Consider the following 19326-nt stretch of genomic DNA (forward strand, 5'->3'; position numbering starts at 1 on the left):
TGAAAATGAGTTGGAAAAAACAGCCATGTGTGCCAACGTTTTCACCTTTAACTTCTTCTAACCATGACAGATGTTTTAAAGCAATATACTGTTGCATCCGCTGGACCCTTCTGGTTGTGGGGATATATAGGAGTTGTAAGTTCACCAAGAACCAGTCAAACCCAGAGGCAATAACTTAGCAGCATCTTGCAATGGTTTTTATTGTCTACCGGGTATATAGCAGTTAATTAGGGAAAATATAAACAGTGAAAAATCGCTATGAAAAACACCTATATATTTCCGAACGGGAACAAAATAGAGTTTATTTGAGATTTGCAGGGGAGTCTGGGTAAGGAAACGTTGGGGATCCACGCAAGCCGTACCTCATTGGACTCCCCAGGGTGTCTAGTTTTCAGAAATGTGTGGGTTTGGCAGGTTTCCCTGAATGGCCGGTGAGCCCGGGGCCAAAAACCCAGGTGCCCTCTGCACTTGAAAACCAGGTCTTTTTGTGATAGTTAATTTTGATGTCTCCACAATACGTTTTGGGCCGTTGCCTGACGGGGGTACTTGACCCACCCACACTAGTGAGGTACGATTTTTATCGAGGGACTTTGAAGAATGCGAGTTGGATGGAAGGTTGTGGACCCACACAGATTCCAGAACTTTCCATCACAGAAATGTGGGGCAAATTTGTTTTTTTTTAAACAATTTTGGTGGTTTGCAAGGGATTCTGGGTAACAGACCCTCGTAAGAGCCACACAAGTCACCCCATCATGGATTCCCCCGGGTGTCTAGTTTTCACAAATGTATAGGTTTGTTAGGTTTCCTTAGTTTCCGGCTGAGCTAGTGTCCAAAATCCACCACAAGGCACATTGCCAAAAAAGGGTCCATTTTCACTGGAAAGATGTGAGGTGTCCACGTTGCGTTTTAGACCGTTTCCTGTTGCTGGCACTAGGCCTACCCACACAAGTGTGGTACCATTGTTATCAGGAATCTTGGGGGAATGCTTGATTGGTGAAAGTTTGTTTCTCCCCTTAGATTCCAGAACTGAGAAATATGTGTTTTTTTTTTAACTAAGTTTGAGATTTGCAAGGGATTCTGGGTAATATAACCTGGCGAGAGGCACACAAGTCACCCCATCCTGGATTCGCCTTGTTTTCTAGTTTAAAAAAATATACAGGTTTGCTATTTTTCCCTAAGTGCCGGCTGCGATATGGCCCAAAATCCACAGGTAGGCACCCTCCGAAAAAAAATCAGAGCCTAGTGGGCCTTCTGCCGCCCAGGGGAAGGTGGAATCGTGGGCTATTGCCCTAATATGCCCCCAAGGGGTCAGAAAGACTGTGGCTATTTTTTGGGGGGAGGGGCATTGGGATGCCTTTTCTGGGCAGCCCCCACCCCTACGTATAAAAAAAAAAGTAAAAATCCCAGGTGCCTAGTGGGCTTCCTGCACCGGGGGGGGGGGGCAGATAACGGGCTATTGTCCAATCTGCCTCCAAGGGGGGGGGGGGGGACAGAAAGACTGTAGCATTTGTTTTTGGGGTGGGCGCATTGGCATGCCCATTCTGGGCAGCCCCCACCCCAAGATATATGTATATATTTAAAATCCTGGGGCCTAGTGGGCTCTCTGCCCCCCTGCCCCGGTAGACAGATCAGGAGCTGCTGCCCCCATCTGCCTCCTGGGGGGCAGAAAAGTCTTCTACATTCTTTGTGGGTGTTGGGTTCTGGGCAGCCCCTGGCCTATAATAAAAATCGCTGGCGTCTAGGGTGCTGTCTGCCCCCCTCAGGGGTGTAGATTGGGGACTACTGCCCCCATCTGTCCCCCAGTGGGGGCAGAAAGACTGTATGTGTCAAACTTTAACGGAGGGAGCAAAGGCCCTTGCCCAAAGGGGCTGCTCCCCCTCCCTGGTGGCTAAGGCGATCCCCTAAGCAGGAATCCACTAGATTCTTCCCTTTCCAACAATACCTTTCCCAAGTTTTTCGGTGCTCGGGGGGCTGAGATAGCTCCACGAGCACAGAAACAATAAAACTGAAACTAAGTTTCATTTTCAACGCAATTACTTCAGCACGCCATGCCCGCGATCGTCATTGCATTGAAAATTCAGAAAAGGCCTGCCTCCGGAGGTTGGGGAAGCTCTTCCCCATCTTCCGAGGACAACAAAAAGAAAAAGAAGATCCCTCTGCTGTCTGCAGCAGAGGGATTTAGTGCCCCTGTTCTCATGACAGAATGGTTCCTTCAAGTGCACAGGAGCACTGGTGCTCATGACGGAACCATTCCGTCATGAGCACCAAAAGGGCTAAAAAAATGTTTTTCGTTCGATTTATTTACACATTACTTTTTTAAAGTGGGAGGGGGTTTTATGTACAAAGAATCAGCAGAGATAATTACATTTCCGAAATTGAAATCACAATTCAATAATTCAAAAATTAATTATTCCTGACATAAATAACGTTTTATTGGATTCTATAGATTTTGATTTGTGCAGAAAAAAAACCCAGCCGTTTTCTTTCCAAAATCTTACTACATTTTCCTTGGGACTAACATCAAAATCTTTTTAGTCCCTTTCCACCATATACATCATATCAGGCAGTTTTTGTCTTAGACTGAAAGCAAGACAGTAAATTTTTTCGGACCCAAACCACAGTATGCCCTGAACCCAACAAAGTTGCGCCTAAACGTTTGCATCCTAAGAAGTGTTCAAAATATCCGACAACTTCAATTCACTTACCATCTAAACAGATAAATGATTAGCATCTATCTTTGACATAACTACTCCCAAAGGGAGTTAACCCTTGTATAGGCTTAGTCCTCATTTATCGAATTGGTAAAGCAACAGGAAAATAAGTGAGGTATCTCACTCACCTAATATTTTTCAGTTAGGTACATATATAGACCAACAATCCAAATATAATCTTAAAAAAAAAAAATGTTTTTTAAGTTTACAAATACGAACAATAGGAACTGTGAGTTCCAACAATACCAGCCAGCGCATTGATACAAAAAGCATTACATGGAGTTTCACACATGGTGTTACATCAGGTGAGTAGCTCGCACAATACAGTGATCAATATGTCCATTCTCATACCACAAACTTCAATTTAGACCATTTCAGACCTGAAATCTATATGAATCATCGGGGGCGAACACTTAGCAGGGTCCAGCCAAATATATCACATTAGAGATATACATGTTGGAGATTACATAATCACAAGGCAAACCATACCAGAACCGTGAGGCAACATAGCACTAAGCATCTACAATTGGACAGGGAATCAGACCTATTTTGCGCCCAATTTAAGAGTCGTTCCCATATGTCACGTGGCCTCGAAGTCGAGGGCATTAAATCCCAGAAAATGCTATGTTGTGTCTGACCATACGTAACATCAGTCAGACAATCCTTGATACAAGGTACTTTCTTTCTCCTCCATCAAATAGCAACCTGTCTTCTTGCAAATAGTAAGAGAACTGCATGTAGTTTGCGCTGTTTTGGTGGTGTGTCTTTTACATAACCCAAGGGACCCAATTTAGGGGAAGGAGCATCCATTCTGTTAACAATTTGGTTAACTGCAGCAAAAATCTCCTGCCAAAATGTAATAATGTGTGGGCAATCCCACGCAATATGTAAAGATGACGGAGGAGCTTAGCCGCAGCACCAGCAGCTTTCATCTTCCCTAAGCTTCATGTGATATAAGCTGATAGGTGTCCTGTAGTACCTATGCAAAAATTTAAAATGAACCAGGCGAAACCTATAGTTTGGAGAAAGCTCAGTTAGCTGCCTACAGCAGAATTCCCACTGTTCGTCTGTCAATTGAGGGTCAAGTTCGCTGTTCCACTGCTGTAGTGACTTTGGCTTAACCACCGGGTTCGTATTTTGCATAATGGTATACAGGCGTGTAACTAGTTTGCGGGGGAAGGTGATTTCAGAATTTGCTCTAAAGCTGGCAATGATGGGGGAGACTCGGGAAATCCTGCCCAAAAGTGCTCGACATGCAGCTCTCAATTTGTGATACTAAAACAGCTCTGCAAAGGACGAAGCCTGATCCTCAGTCCCAGCGGGGGGGGGGGGGGCTAAACTCACCATCTATATCTATACTACTATTATAAAGAGAGAACTGTGTCCTTTGAGCCAGGTAAACTCGAAAAGTACACCACCAATCCAAACACCCAATACATGTTTGAAAACGTCAGGGCAAGCAGAAGGACATAGGCAATATAAATTAAAAAAATAAACGTTATTTAGAAAATTTATATAAAAAAAAGTAGTCCCTCCAAAGTAGCGCCGGCCGCGACGTGCGTGCTCACGTCAGGAGCACTGGGAGGAGCGGCGTCCGAGGAGCGGCGGACATGGCGCGGGGGAGGAGTGGTGACCTGAGGAGCATCGGACAGCCCAGCGGCGGTGCGAGCAGCAGAGAGGCCGACATGGCGCAGGGCAGGAGCGGCGGCGGACAGGCGGTGAGGGGCAGAGAGGCGAGGAGTGGTAAACTGAGGAGCGGCGGATCAGGTAAGCCTCTGGGGACAATGTCGGGGCAGGCGGGTGTCTGGCCGCGGTGAGGAGCAGAAAGGCGAGGAGCGGTAAACTGAGGAGCGGCGGATCAGGTAAGCCCTCCGGGGACAATGTCGGGGCAGGCGGGTGTCTGGCCGCGGTGAGGAGCAGAGAGGCGAGGAGCGGTAAACTGAGGAGCGGCGGATCAGGTAAGCCTCCGGGGACAATGTCGGGGCAGGCGGGTGTCTGGCCACGGTGAGGAGCAGAGAGGCGAGGAGCGGTAAACTGAGGAGCGGCGGATCAGGTAAGCCTCCGGGGACAATGTCGGGGCAGGCGGGTGTCTGGCCAGGCGGGGGACGGGGATCGGCTGAGGAAAGTTCACAAGATGCACAGATACTCCTGCTACCATTTGAGGTTACTGCAACACGCTGTAGTATGTCGGGCCAGGCGGGGGATGAGATGTTGGGATGCACAGAAACTCCTGCTACCATTTGGGGTTACTGCAACACGCTTTAATAATGAATAGATGCATGTGTGTCTTTATGGAGCAGAGAGGCGAAAGTCAGAGACTCGGGGGCATAACAATCACCACCTCATCTGTCTTCCCATTCACTGTCAGAATCTACTTGGTAGTAGACCCCACCACGAAGACAGGTGAACGCACCTTACACAGGGGCAGCCGGGGGTCGGGGCAGGCGGGGGACGGGGCGGGCGGGGCACGGGCTGCTGGGCAATGTCGGGGCAGGTGGGGGTAGGGGAAGCCTGAATGCTCCTGGACAAGGTCGGAACGGGCTGCTAGTTTGGGTATAAATCAGCAAATGTGTACAGGTGCATATCTTTTACCAGGGTCTTACTCACCCCTTCTTTAATGTAGGGAAGCATGGGGTTTCATGCCAACGGTATAGATGGCGCATACAGCAGAGGGATATTAGCTCTCCTCCGAAGCGCATTCCACGTCCATCGCGGAGTGACCGCCCTATCCACATCCCCCCTGGAGCGGTGTGACGTTTGATACAGCGCCACCCCGAGAGGCACTGGGGCCACCACATCAATCTCTACTGCTACATGAGGCTGGTACGGAGTTTGGTGAACCCAGAAATAGAGAAATTGGGCCTGAGCGCATAAAGCGTATAGCTGCATATCTGGGGCACCCAAACCGCCCTGCCGCAATGGGAGAGTCAATAGGTTCCATGAAACCCTGGCTTGACCTCCAGCCCAAACCAGGGGCAGCAGTTGTGATCCCAGGTGTGAGAAAAAGTGTTGCGTAAAGGGAATTGGCACGCTGACGAACAGATATAGGAACTTCAGCAGGACAACCAATTTTGTCAGCGCTATCTTCCCAGCAATGGACAAGGGCAGTTTAGACCAAAGTTCAACTTTACCTTCTAGCCACGTGGACGCCCTGCCAAACTTCAGGTTCCAGATCTCCTGCAGGTCTCGGCTTAGCCACACTCCCAAATATTTGACTGCCTTGGCCTCCCATCTCAAGGGGAATTCAGATGTTATTATGGGTGTTCCATAAGTCAGTTGGAAAATTACTGATTTCGTCCAATTAATGGAGATACCCGCAAGCCCTCCAAATCTAATAAAGGACCGGGTCTAGATTTTCTTATGGGTTGAGAATGTACCAGGTCATATCATCAGCATAAAGCGAGCTTAGGAGGCTCCGCGCGCTGAAACCGATACCCCGTACTGTGTGGTGTTGCTGGATTCTGGCAGCCAGGGATTCCATAGCAATAGCAAAGAGCAGGGGCCAAAGAGGGTATACCTGTCTGGTGCCACGCGTTATACGGAATGGGTCAGATATCAAGCCATTTACCCTGATCCGCGCCATCAGCATAGTATACAATAACCGTACACGGTTTATGAACAAGGGTCTTAGCCCCATACGTGCTAGTATGGTAAATAAATAGGGCCACTCAAGCGTATCAAATGATTTTGTTGCGTCAAAAAATATAGCGGCATGCACGTCTGGGTGAAGGTAGTGTAGCACCGAGAACAGTGTGTGCAAGTTGTCTGATGTCGACCTTCCAGGGATAAACCCCGATTGGTCGGGTAGTGCAATCATGGAAAGTAGCGGCTGTATTCTATTTGCCAGTAGCTTGGCATAAATCTTTACATAGACGTTTATCAAGGATAACGGCCTGTAGGAGTCTACCTCCATTTCAGCCTTCTCGGGTTTTATTAGAGTTATACTTATGGCTTCCCTCATTGACTGGGGCAGAGCTCCCGCCTCCAACGCCTCCTCATAGACTGCCAGCAATCTGGGAGCCAGTTCATCGGCATAGGTCTTAAAAAAGGCAGTAGTCAGGCCGTCAGGCCCAGGGGCCTTGCCAAGTAGTAGACTTTTAATAACCTGGGCTACGTCTTCCACCGTTATCAGGAGGTCCATATATTCTCTATGTGTATTGTTGAACCACACCAGGGCAATGGAGTCTTGCAGGCCTGCTGGGCTGGAGTCTTGGGTGGCAGTGTACAGGGAGTAATAGAAGGTGGAGAACACACTACGAATCTCTGATTGGCCCCTAACAGTGCCTCCGCTAGAGGTGTTAAGCTCATGCACAAACATAGTGGACCTAAATGGGCGGATCATACCGGCCAGCGTACAGCCCGGTCTGTCACCTTCGCCATAACTTCTCGCCTCTGCGTATTTGCCCAGGAATTTAACCTCCCGCTGCGATTCCTCAGTAGTACAAAAGGGGGGGTGATGGACAGAGCATCTGAACCAATCAAACACTCACACCCAGTCAACAGATCTGGGTTTAATCCATCACCGTTCTTTAGCCCACTCTGCCACCCCAGTTCAGACATGGCCATATGCAAATCAGTCTGTCCCTGTACCTCATGGGAACAGTCCAGCCCGAACTGCCAAGCCATGCCTTCCCTGGACCGGAAACAAGCTTCCTAGGACCGGTTTCTGGTATTACAGCCGTCTTCAGCCAGGCTTGCTTGAATCCAGTGACAACGTGAGCAAGGGACTCACGTCTGAGCATACCCTGCCAACTTATGGCGAACAAAGCGGTACAAAAGGGGGTGGTGTTGGACGGAGCATCTGAACCAATCAAACACTCACACCCAGTCAACATATCTGCGTTTAATCGCTTTGTTCGCCATAAGTTGGCAGGGTATGCATATCCTGCCCAATTCGAACCTGTGAAAACATCATAGATAATAAAGGGAAACTTCCCATAAGGGCGAGGTAAAGCTGGCGCACTTCCCTGCCTGCACAGGGTGGCTGGGAGTAATGCGGACAGGCCAGCAGCGGTAACCAATAATCATGAAATAAAATTTGTTCACGTGCCTCAGGGCCGCCAGGGACCAGCATTCAAGTATGGGGAATGAGCAAAGTGAGGAGCACATCAAGAAATTAGCATTGTTCAGCAAGATAGGATATCTTCATAACATGATATTACATTAACGAATAAAACAGGCAGAAATGTAATAATGAATCAATCATTGTCACTGAGATGGCCTCCCAGAGTTCCCTCAGCAGCAACGGTGGACTTTGACCTCTTCCCACCGACATGTTTAGCAAACGTCAGGGCGAATTTCGCGTCCGTAAAGTAGTAGGCAGTGCCATCATGCGAGTCCTTTAGTTTGGACGGATAGAGCAGGGAGTAAGGAATCTGCGCCTGCATGAGGATTCGTTTGGCGGGGAGGAGCTCTCTTCGTGCCGCCTGCACCGCCGGAGTAAAGCCAGGATAAACGGAGCTGGTGTTGCCTTTATGAGTAATTTGCCCTCTCTCCGTCGCCAAGCGCAAAATAAGATCCCTGTCCTGATAGTTCAGTAGCTTTGCCAGAATTGGTCTTGGCGTCCCGCCAACAGGAGGTTTTCGACCCAGGGACCTGTGGGCTCTCCCCAATACGAAGACCAGGGACAGGTGAGGGTCAAAGAGCTCATGTAGGAGATCCGTAGCAAAGACCTCCATTTTGGAAATGTGGTAAATGTAAAAAGGGGGTCCCCGCAAGGAGAACGTGTTGGGTGAAAACACACACACTGATACAATTATGAGGCAATTAATCAAAAATAATCAAAAAGTTACTCATAAACAAATGTTGTCATTTATTCAACAACACTACGTATAAATCAGTGAGGCATTACATTCAAATTAAAAAGTAAGTAGCCCCGAAACGGGAAAAGAAAGGGGAGAAAGGTTGTGCTCAAAAGCGGTGAGAAAGTCAAGAGAAGTACACAGACTCAAAGGAAGCAAGTATTTACAGTCTTCAAATCGTCATTGGAATTGTTCCAAAAAACAAACGGCCAATACAAGTTATGGCAAGCATTGTAAACACAATTAACATGGGGACATTCTACGGACACATATATAGTTCAATATAATCCAGGGAATGTGCCGGAAGTCCCGAAAAAAAAGAAGTCGTCGACGTTTCGACCCCTACACGTAGGCTAAATTAAGTCCTTTACCGGGGTCTTCATCAGGACAAGGGCAGTGGGGGAGGGGACGAAGTGGGGCCATCCTATCTGTGAAATTAAAAAAACAGTGTCAAAATAAATGAATTCATTCGACACAACAATCATCGTTATTTTACCCATAGTATTGGATAGTACAGTCAAAATAAAAATAAACCATGGAGTCCGGGCCACAACGGACCTCAGGACATGGACAACGAGAACAGAGTACGCAATTAGTCATGCTCTGGCTCAATGGTGTGATTCATGTTTACAGAGGGAAGGTTTAACCAACATGGAATTTAAAACGACAAAGTGAAAAGCACTCTACAAAGTGAAAACTCACTTCAGATTAGAACAATCAGACCGCTGAAATAGGAAATCCAATTTATTTACTGTTCCAGATAAAGCTAGCTGCTCCATAGTTGGTGTTTTTCTTGGAGCAGCTAGCTTTATCTGGAACAGTAAATAAATTGGATTTCCTATTTCAGCGGTCTGATTGTTCTAATCTGAAGTGAGTTTTCACTTTGTAGAGTGCTTTTCACTTTGTCGTTTTAAATTCCATGTTGGTTAAACCTTCCCTCTGTAAACATGAATCACACCATTGAGCCAGAGCATGACTAATTGCGTACTCTGTTCTCGTTGTCCATGTCCTGAGGTCCGTTGTGGCCCGGACTCCATGGTTTATTTTTATTTTGACTGTACTATCCAATACTATGGGTAAAATAACGATGATTGTTGTGTCGAATGAATTCATTTATTTTGACACTGGTTTTTTAATTTCACAGATAGGATGGCCCCACTTCGTCCCCTCCCCCACTGCCCTTGTCCTGATGAAGACCCCGGTAAAGGACTTAATTTAGCCTACGTGTAGGGGTCGAAACGTCGACGACTTCTTTTCTTTCGGGACTTCCGGCACATTCCCTGGATTATATTGAACTATATATGTGTCCGTAGAATGTCCCCATGTTAATTGTGTTTACAATGCTTGCCATAACTTGTATTGGCCGTTTGTTTTTTGGAACAATTCCAATGACGATTTGAAGACTGTAAATACTTGCTTCCTTTGAGTCTGTGTACTTCTCTAGACTTTCTCACCGCTTTTGAGCACAACCTTTCTCCCCTTTCTTTTCCCGTTTCGGGGCTACTTACTTTTTAATTTGAATGTAATGCCTCACTGATTTATACGTAGTGTTGTTGAATAAATGACAACATTTGTTTATGAGTAACTTTTTGATTATTTTTGATTAATTGCCTCATAATTGTATCAGTGTGTGTGTTTTCACCCAACACGTTCTCCTTGCGGGGACCCCCTTTTTACATTTACCACATAACGCCCAGGTCCCCGCGACTGCATGGGTTCAACCCCCCTTTTTTGTAATGTCCATTTTGGAAATAGCGGTGGTCTCCGGAATGCTGTTAATTAGAAGGTTATTCCTTCTAGACCGCGCCTCCAAATTGTCCTACTTGGCCCTTATAACACCTAACAACGTATGCATATGTAGCAATTGTTCCTTAGTTTCCACCTGGAATTCGTAGAATTCTGTGTGTCTATTCTCAAGGCTGTCCAATCTGGTCTCGTGGGTAGATACCTGCCTCTTTACGGAATCCAACTGCGTGGTCAGGGCGTCCAATTTTGTATCTATGTTCCGCAAGCAAGAGCGCATTTCCAGCATTAGGGTCCGCAGGTCCTCCCCCTGATCCTCAGCTTGTGAGTCTCGATGAGCATCTCCCTGAGTATCAGGGTCCGGGTCAGTGTGCCTTGTGGAGCGTTTATTTTCAAAATTCAACTTGGGCTGCTTTGCATCTGGTTTCCACATATCGCCGGTAGCCAGCAGGTTTCACAGGGCCCGCTGTCCCACTCGCGCACCTCCACCCACACACTGCCCCACAGTCCGCTGCAAATCAGCAGGCCAAGCTCAGTTCCAAAACTCTGAAGTCCCCCTACTCCAGCAGTGCCCTCGGTTAAGTCTGGCGACAACCCGCTCAGGGTCAAGCTATAGCTGTCCAACTTGTGTGGGCGATTCAGGTACAGACACACCTCAACCAGTGCTAGCGCCCCGCGTGCTGTGTTTCGCCTCCAGAATTGGCAGCAGGGCAGTCCGTACGCGAGCAAGGCCAAGGCAATGATCCCGCGACTGCACTTCACCGCCCAGGCACCTCAGTTGCCGCATGTAAAAGTACTCGTTAGCTTGGCACACCTCCCCCTCCTGCTTGTCTCGTGGCAATAGTGGGCGCAGCAACCCAGGGCTCCGCAACGATCCTCTGTCTCACTTACACAGCCTCCAGTGCGTTATAGCAAGTTTAACAGCCTCCCATGGTCAATGTAGGAAGTATGGCCCAATCTTCTGTGCTGACTGTACGCATCATACAGCCCCCCGGCCTGCGCCTGTCTGTCTCGGGCTTGCATGCGCTGTGCGGGCACTACAACTCCACCAGCCGCCTTCTCTCCCCTCACTGCTGGGCTTTCGCGTTGATGCACAAAAGGGCCTCCCGGGCCTCGCCTTCCTGAGCCTCACAGTCTGGTCGCTGCTTCCCAACGCCACCACACAGCACCTTGTACCTGCAGGGGAGGCCCCCTATTTAGCCGCAGCCTTGGAATACCGGCTTGGCCCTTCGCTGCTGCTCGATCCGCCCCGAGTCCAGTGGGCTGCCACAGGCTCGATTTTTCAGGTCTGCCCAGCTGCCGGGCTCCGACAAGTCAGCCACCGCTCCGTATGATTGCCTGCAACTCCGTCGGGTGAAGCACCTCACTCTTGAAGATAGCAGCAATGCAGGAGCGGGTGCCCCCGTAGCTCAAGAGGCTATTTCCACGCAGCTACAGCCCTCCATTTCCAAATTATTGCAGGATTTTCTCCCGGCCTGCGGAGCACGCTTACAGAGTGGCCATTCCGCGGCTCAGCTAGCTACGCCCCATCCAAATATAATCTTTAAAGTTTTTTTCTGTTTTCTTTTTTCGACAGCGAAACTATCTAGGATAACACATGACATCTAGATGTTGTCAATTCAGTATATTCGTTCTATCAGAAAACACATTCTATTTCTTCCGATTTTAACTAGGATGATTGTTGCTAACCAGTGCAAGTATAGATTGTATTTCATCTTAACTTATAAGATGAGCACAGTGATGATGTACAAAGCCAAGTCTCCATGTCTCTGCCCAGGCACCTCAGTTGCCGCATGTAAAAGTACTCGTTAGCTTGGCATGTATGTAGTTATAGTTATATAACATGACTTTGTTTTACTCTGGTATTTTCCAGTTCCTTTCTGTTTTTAATAGGCCATGTGATCTTTCACTGTTTGAGAAGTGAAAAGAAAAAGAAAGAAAAGAAAAAGAGAGAAAAGAGACGTAATAATTTGTGCCTTCAAATTCATTGTAGTTTGTGGCATATTACCATCTCTGTTATGCAATTGTGAAATGTTTGTCTCAGGTATATTCCTCATTATTGTCACACATAGTTACAGATATCTTAATCCGCAGCTTATTTCTGTAAAGTTAATATTTTTATTTGGATTTGTCCTTTTGTATTTACAGCTTTGCCTATCAGCCTCTTAGACCCACTCAAATGTATCTGCAATTGTTTCTTCTTAATTAATCATATTTCCAAGTAGATACCATGCTTAATGTTTGTGATTTTATATGGAACAAACATGGATTTATCCATATTTGATTTGGAGATATTAAAGACAAGCGGTTTCTTATTGTGTTTGCTATGTTCGCCCTAAGTGGTAAGGGTATGCCCAGATGTAGGTCCCTTGTTCACTTTGCCACTGGATTGAAGCAAGCCTGGCTGATGAGGTGTGAAACTCCTGAAACCGGTCCTAGGATGCTGCTTTTCCTGTCTTGTCTCCAGAATCACTACGGGGGATATGTAGCCCTTTGTGTGTTGACAGGGCACAGCCTATTCAAGTGTAAGTGAGGCAGTGCTCAGCTGCTGGCCTCCATCATGCCAGGTAAAGGCCCATCAAGACGCACCTAATCTCTCATTGTGTGTGGCTGTGTTGAGGGAATGCACAAAGCCCAGCTGTCACCCACCACAGACTTTATTCAGAGACAGGCAGAAGGCACCAAATGGCTAACGTAAGAAAATGCCATTTGACATTTTCAGAATTACAATTTAAAATCTAACTTCACCATAAATTGGAATTTTAAATTGTGGTTCCAGAGACACCAAACTTGGGGGTCCCATTCCTTCCCAATTTGAAATTACATTAAAATGTAAACAAGGTGATCCCGATGCTATCCTATGGGCGAGATAGGTCTTGCAGTAGTGAAAAACGAATGTATGACTTTTTCAGTAACCGGACATGTAGAACTTCAAAGTACTTGCCCTACTTTTTAAATACACTGCACCGTGCCTGTGTACTGTCCAGGACCTACTTATATATTTTTCAAAAGAAATGTTTGGGCTTGGCAAGAGGGTTAAGTTGTCAGGTCGCCATGTCAATTTAAAACTGCACACTCAGGCCCTGCAGTGGCTGATTTGGGAAATGTTTAAAGGGCTGCTTACGTGGGTGGCACAATCAGTGCTACAGGCCCGCTAGTAGCATTTAATTTATAGGCCCTGGCCACATGTAGTGCACTTTACTAGGGACTTGAGAGTAAATTAAGTATGCTGATTGTGGATAAGCCAATGTTACCATGTTTTAAGTACAGGGCACATGCACTTTCACACTTGTTAACATTGGTAAAGTGTCCAGAGTCCTAGTAACTAATTCAGCAAAAAGAGGAGGAGGAAGGCAAAGAAGTTTGGGGGTGACCCTGCAGAAAGGGCCATTTCCAACACCAATCTGCAATGTAAGTGTGCTGTCCTAGCACTGGATAGTACAGTTGAATAGGTACAGTGTCTCGTTTTAACCAAACCTTTTTTTTTTACTGTAAGTTTATTATATTGTGTAAGAGAATATAGAGCTGGAAATGTATGCCTATTTATCCTTAATTATCAGTGTATATATATCGTCTAAATGTCTTCTGACTACATTAGTCAGTATTAGGAATTTTCTCCTGTCATGGAAATAACATTTTAGCAGGAGGATAATATTTCTGTGGGGTTCCAGATGAAATAAGAAAGGAAGTCTATGTACATTTAGTCCACTTGTTATACAGAATGTATAATTTAGTAGCTTTGTATTTTGGTGCTATCATTGCATAACTCAATTATTGATCCAATGTTTTTTCTCTCAAACCTTCAGGAAAAAAGAGGCCTCTATTTTTATTCAACTCTTATTGGCTGCCAGCCAACCTGTAGTAACAACAGGTGAGCGATAAAGAGGATATGTATAAAGAGATGAATGGAGATTGGTATTAATCAGATGATCTTCAGTGATGGTGCATATGACAATGTAGTCTTTCTATCTGAAGTTTGGTCTACGTCGGTTATTGATTAAGTGATGATTACATACCTTTGCAGATTGTTATGTAAACTTCTCAAAATAAAAATCAATACCTTCTTTTTAAGACCTACGAAACTGTATACATTATTATTAACTTTTCCTATGTATTCCCAAGAACCTGTGTAAGGCCTTATTAGTGTTGCAGTGTAAAAACAGCACATTTCCTCTTTCCTTCTTTTTAAGTAATGTTTAAACATTTTAGAAAATAATTGATTTGACCTATATTTTTTTATTTCAGTCTCTTCACGATATAATAATTGATTCTATAATATAATGAAAAACAAAAGCAGCAATGACTCAGCACTGATCAGGTAAAGAAAATGTTTTCCTGCAATGTCATTTATTTTGGGTCTCTGCAGATATTAGAAAGTTAAAATGTTATGTTTCAGAACACAGGTGTATGTGCTGATAGCATCTTTAAAATGCATCTGTTATTGTCTTGGGTTTAGCATGATAAAACTATTCAAGTTTAGCTAAATGAAAGAACTTTTGACAGAAAGAAAAAAAAATCTTCTAAAAATTGTTTCCTGGAAGTAACAATTACTCACCAGATACACAATTTAACAATAGCCATTGTTCTATGGCTGCATCTTACCACCATAAAACTAACTTATGTTCTTCAATTGTCGTTTTCCGCTTACAGATCTGACTTATTAATTCTAGCCTCTCCCTTTCCTCAGGTTACAAATTTAGAATCATGTTTGCAAGATGCTGCCTTGGGAAGACTCTATCTAAGTCATGGCATTTTGACCTCTGTGCACTACATCATAAGATACAAAAGCTTGTTTTACAGTAGTTCCCATGTTTTCTCCACACTCTTCTTCCCATGGAATTCTAGTTCATTAAATATATATAACCTACTTGTAGTCGCAAGTAGGTAGTTATAGGTAGGACCTAGTATCCGTAGACAAAGTGGTTTTTGGTTTGCTACTTACTTTGGTGCTGTTTGATGAGTCTTCACATAATTCGTCAAGCGAAGGCCGAGAAAAAGGAGGGGTCCCAAAGAGTGTTTTACCCTTACAGATTCCCATAGAGATTGTGAACACTAATACAGCCCAAACCGCTGAACAGAATTACTCCAAATTTTGCAGAAGCTAGGTCTTGGACCAGAAAGAGTGCTTTATGTAATTTTTTTAAAACTGTTTTTATTGTTTTATGCAACATATAGGCATTAAAGACAGTGTACAAAGAATCACAAAATAAAATTGCTGGTTCACAACTGAAGACCCCAATGGTGTGGAGTCAAGAGTGTTCCGTTTCTTGCAAAGTCCCTCATGTCAGTACAATTCCAGCCTTATCCACCAATCCGCCCTTATTCCTCATCCGAGCTCTCGCCATCTGAATCTGGCAATGGGTCACATATGTCTCCCCTATATGCGTTCCAAGCCGCCCACACTTTTGTCCATTTTCTGGGGCTCTTTCGGTTATGCTTTATGTAATTTGGTGTAGATCCGTTCAGTAGTTTTGAGTTATTAAAAAAAAAAGATTTATATAAATCCAGGAATGCAGAGCCTGCACTGATTCCACTGATCTCATGCTGACATCTTATTGGCTGTTGCCACTTCAGCCAGGAAGTGGTAAGAGCCATCTTGGGACTTGGATGAGTCCCAAGAAAAAACATTAAAAAAAATAAAGACAAGGGGCCTAGGCCTGTTGATCACGCCAGGCTCCAAAAACGGTTTCTTTTTTAAATGTTTCAGCAAAACTGTGGTAGATCCACAGGGAAATTCATTTTTTTGTTATTATTAGTCCCCTGGCTGGACCAGATTCCGGGGGAAATTGATTGTAATTTAAATTGTGAAGGGTGGTGGACACGACCTCCCTCTCTGAACAGATTTCGACTGCCGGGACTTCATCCCCTGGGGCCCAGCCTTTTGTAAGATTGGGAGGAGGGCATGTGACCCCCCTCCCGGGCTGCTTTCGTACCTGGGGACCCCAACCCCAGTGACCCAGCTATGCAAAAAAATGGGAGGGGGCTACGTGGCAGCCCACCTCCCCCGAACTATTATTGGCCCTGGGGACCCCATCCCCCACGGCCTGCTCCAGCTATGTCCCAGTGTGCCCACCCCTGGAACATAGCTGTTTCCCTGGTGCGAGCAGGGAAACTGTTGTTTGCTCTTGCTTTGCAGGAGGAATTTTAAGGTTCCCGCCAAGTGAATTAAGTTCCCGCCAAGTGAAAACAAACACTTGGAGCCTGATTTAGATCTTTTGCAGCAACTCCCCTGCAACAGTGACAGATAACCCGTCTGCCAAAATATAAATCCCATTATATCCTACGGGATTTATATTTCAGCAGTGGGATTTATATTTCAGCAGACAGGATATCCGTCACCTTTGTGACAGAGTAACCCGTCCTCCAAGATCTAAATCAGGCCCCAAGTCTGCGTCGTGGGACCGGACTTTTAATGTCTTTCTGTGCCATCACTGAAGCGCACAGGTAAACAGAAATATCGCTCCAGCCCGCAGGGAGCAGCATTTTTAGCTGATCTCCATTGGCTGGAGCAGTGCCGGCTCCCACTGGAGGCAGGGAGCATGCTGGCACCGCTGGGTCATTGGGGCTCCACCCCCCACCCGGTGGCCTCCAACAGTGATGTAGTGGGTACCCTGGGTAGGCTCCATGGCACCCACTCTTTACTGGCCATGCCCCAGGGGATGGGGTCATCGGTGGCAACATTGGCCCAGGCAGGGGGGGTGTATTCCCCCTTCCCGCTTCATAATGTGGCTGGGTCCCGAGAGATGGGGTCCCGGGGGCAAAAATCACCCCAGAGGGGGCCATGCAGATTTACTTACGGTAATTAAATAATACTTTTTGTTAAAAAAATATATAAATACGGTGAAAAACAAAGGTTACAAGGACGTTATAGTTAGGAAATAGAATTTAAACAACCTTACAAATTCACTATAAAACCAAATATTACAGGGATGTTATAGTTGGGTTCAAATTTCACACACACAAAACAATAGAAATTCAGCAGTTTGAGTTATCTCAAGTAACTATAATTCATTCCCTCGTCATGCACTGCTAATTACCTTACATGTTAAATCACTAAAAACATGATCTGTGACATCACTGACAATATGACTGCAACATTTGCTGTAAAATTATTGATGAAAAAACTGTGCATGGTGGAGGCGCGAATTATAGTTACCATAGGGTACGATATACTTTTGTTTGAAATAACTCTATCGCTACTGAATCTCTATGGTTTTGTGTGTGTAAAATCTGAACCTAACTAATAAAGTCTCTCTGACCTTTGTTTTTTTTTGTAAATTTCTAAGTTTAAAAAACGTTGTATTTCCGAGTTATAACGTCTTTTTTTCAGTAAATATATGTTTAATGTGGTGGCGGATGCCATCTTAGACAAGTGACAAATCAATATATTCTACATGCAAAGTAAATAGAGTTCACTGTATGAAAATACCAACCCCGTAAAAAAAGATTAAACTGTATTTAATAACCCATGAATGAATTTGTGCAAAACAAATTAGGCAGAGTACTGAATATTATCAGCAACATACTGAATTGTTGGCTTAGGAAAATGGCACCTTAATGGTGTCTGACCCAGTGTAAAGCAACTCTATTACATAAGGTAATATGATGGCCGTGACCAGAGTCAAATCGTGCCTTAGTGGCCATGCACCTATTGGACACAAACTAGGAACATTCTGTAAATGCAACACAGAAATCCAAAGCAAACCAAAGGGACATAGTATCCCTCATGGTAATGCAGAATTTTGAAAGGTAATGCACATCATAAATCAGAGCACCTACCATTATAAGTAAATATCAGGCCTTATTGGGTATAATACTATTATTCTACAGATTGGAGACAAAGCAAATAACATATTAGTTGGCCTAACACAAAAAGTGGTAGAACAAAGAAACATATAAACAGAAAAAATTATATTAAATATATCTGATCTTATCTTTCTGATCAGCAACGCTGCCTTTGAGGAATATTCATAATCTCAACATCACAGCATTCTGAAAAACATACTAAAGTTATCCTATTTAAAACTACCTAGATATAAACAGTGTAAATATTTCACTGAAACAAGAGGAAGGGCTCAAACATAGCATGACATTGAATAACAAGCCCTCAACCTAAATGTACATACAATTCTTTATCACATTGAGGATATAACATTCACTCAATGTAAGTGTGTTATCAATTCCTCATCCAGGTTTAAAACTGTCTGGAATTCAGTTTCAAGGTTGATAATGTACCTCAGCTCCATTAGTCTGAGCGTAGGTTCTCTATTGCCCCCCCCCCCTCATGGTCTCTTTAATCCTGTCTATGAAGATAAATCGCAAGAGATTTGGATCACTGTTGTGTGTTTCATGGAAGTGGTGTGCTACTGGGTACAAGCAGTTCCTGTTCATAATGGTTCCAAGATGTTCTAAAACCATCTTCTTGGCCCAATGGATAGTGCTTCTTATATTCCTCAATTTGCAGGGACTTTCTAGTACTTAGATCACAAAGTCCGGTTTGCATTTGTATCATGATTAATATTAAGTGGTTTGTTGGAATTTGAAACACTAAAATAAGACCACATTACTACTGTGTTTGTAGTACTTGCAGTTGCCACAAATGTAGAAACCATTGATATTGTTCTCACCTGGCCATCCTTCATGATAACATTTGACTTCACATGTTTATCTCTCAAGGCAGTATTCCTTCAAAATGTGATGCTTGGCGTGGGACAGATACATTTCTGAAGGTAGTTGTCCGATAAAAGTATATGCCAGTTTCTCTCATGATCTGTCAGGTCTCATTAGATTGACTCCCAAATGTTGGGATAAACCTTAATGTGTCATCTGTGTTATGATTTTTAAAGGGATATATCCATTCTTTTCGCTCCTTAAGAGTCACCCTTGATGTGTTCTTGCTAACGACCCAAGGAGCATAACCTTGACTTGAAATGTAGCAATCATCTGCAATTGTTCCTGCTGAAAATCCTTAGCCATACTACAGTTGCATCTGATTGGCAACAATTATTCATGTGGAATACTCCATTTGAGTTTCATGGGATAGCCACTCCGTGCTTGGAGAATACTATTAC

General features: G+C 44.7%; 1 protein-coding gene across 2 annotated transcripts in view; it reads left to right on the forward strand.

Annotated features, from left to right (window-relative positions):
* Positions 1 to 19326, forward strand: part of SGK3 (serum/glucocorticoid regulated kinase family member 3) — a 652786-nt gene that overhangs the window by 123506 nt on the left and 509954 nt on the right. Inside the window, exons 2-3 of one of the 2 annotated variants that reach the window (XM_086965820.1) lie at positions 14062 to 14126; positions 14501 to 14573. The exons of the other annotated variant lie outside the window; for it this stretch is intronic. The gene's annotated coding sequence lies outside the window, so the exon portion shown is untranslated. The remainder of the gene's footprint in view (positions 1 to 14061; positions 14127 to 14500; positions 14574 to 19326) is intronic. 2 annotated transcript variants of the gene reach the window in all.

The sequence above is a fragment of the Lissotriton vulgaris genome, chromosome 4_1, assembly GCF_964263255.1.
Source record: "Lissotriton vulgaris chromosome 4_1, aLisVul1.2, whole genome shotgun sequence".
Classification (NCBI taxonomy): domain Eukaryota; kingdom Metazoa; phylum Chordata; class Amphibia; order Caudata; family Salamandridae; genus Lissotriton; species Lissotriton vulgaris.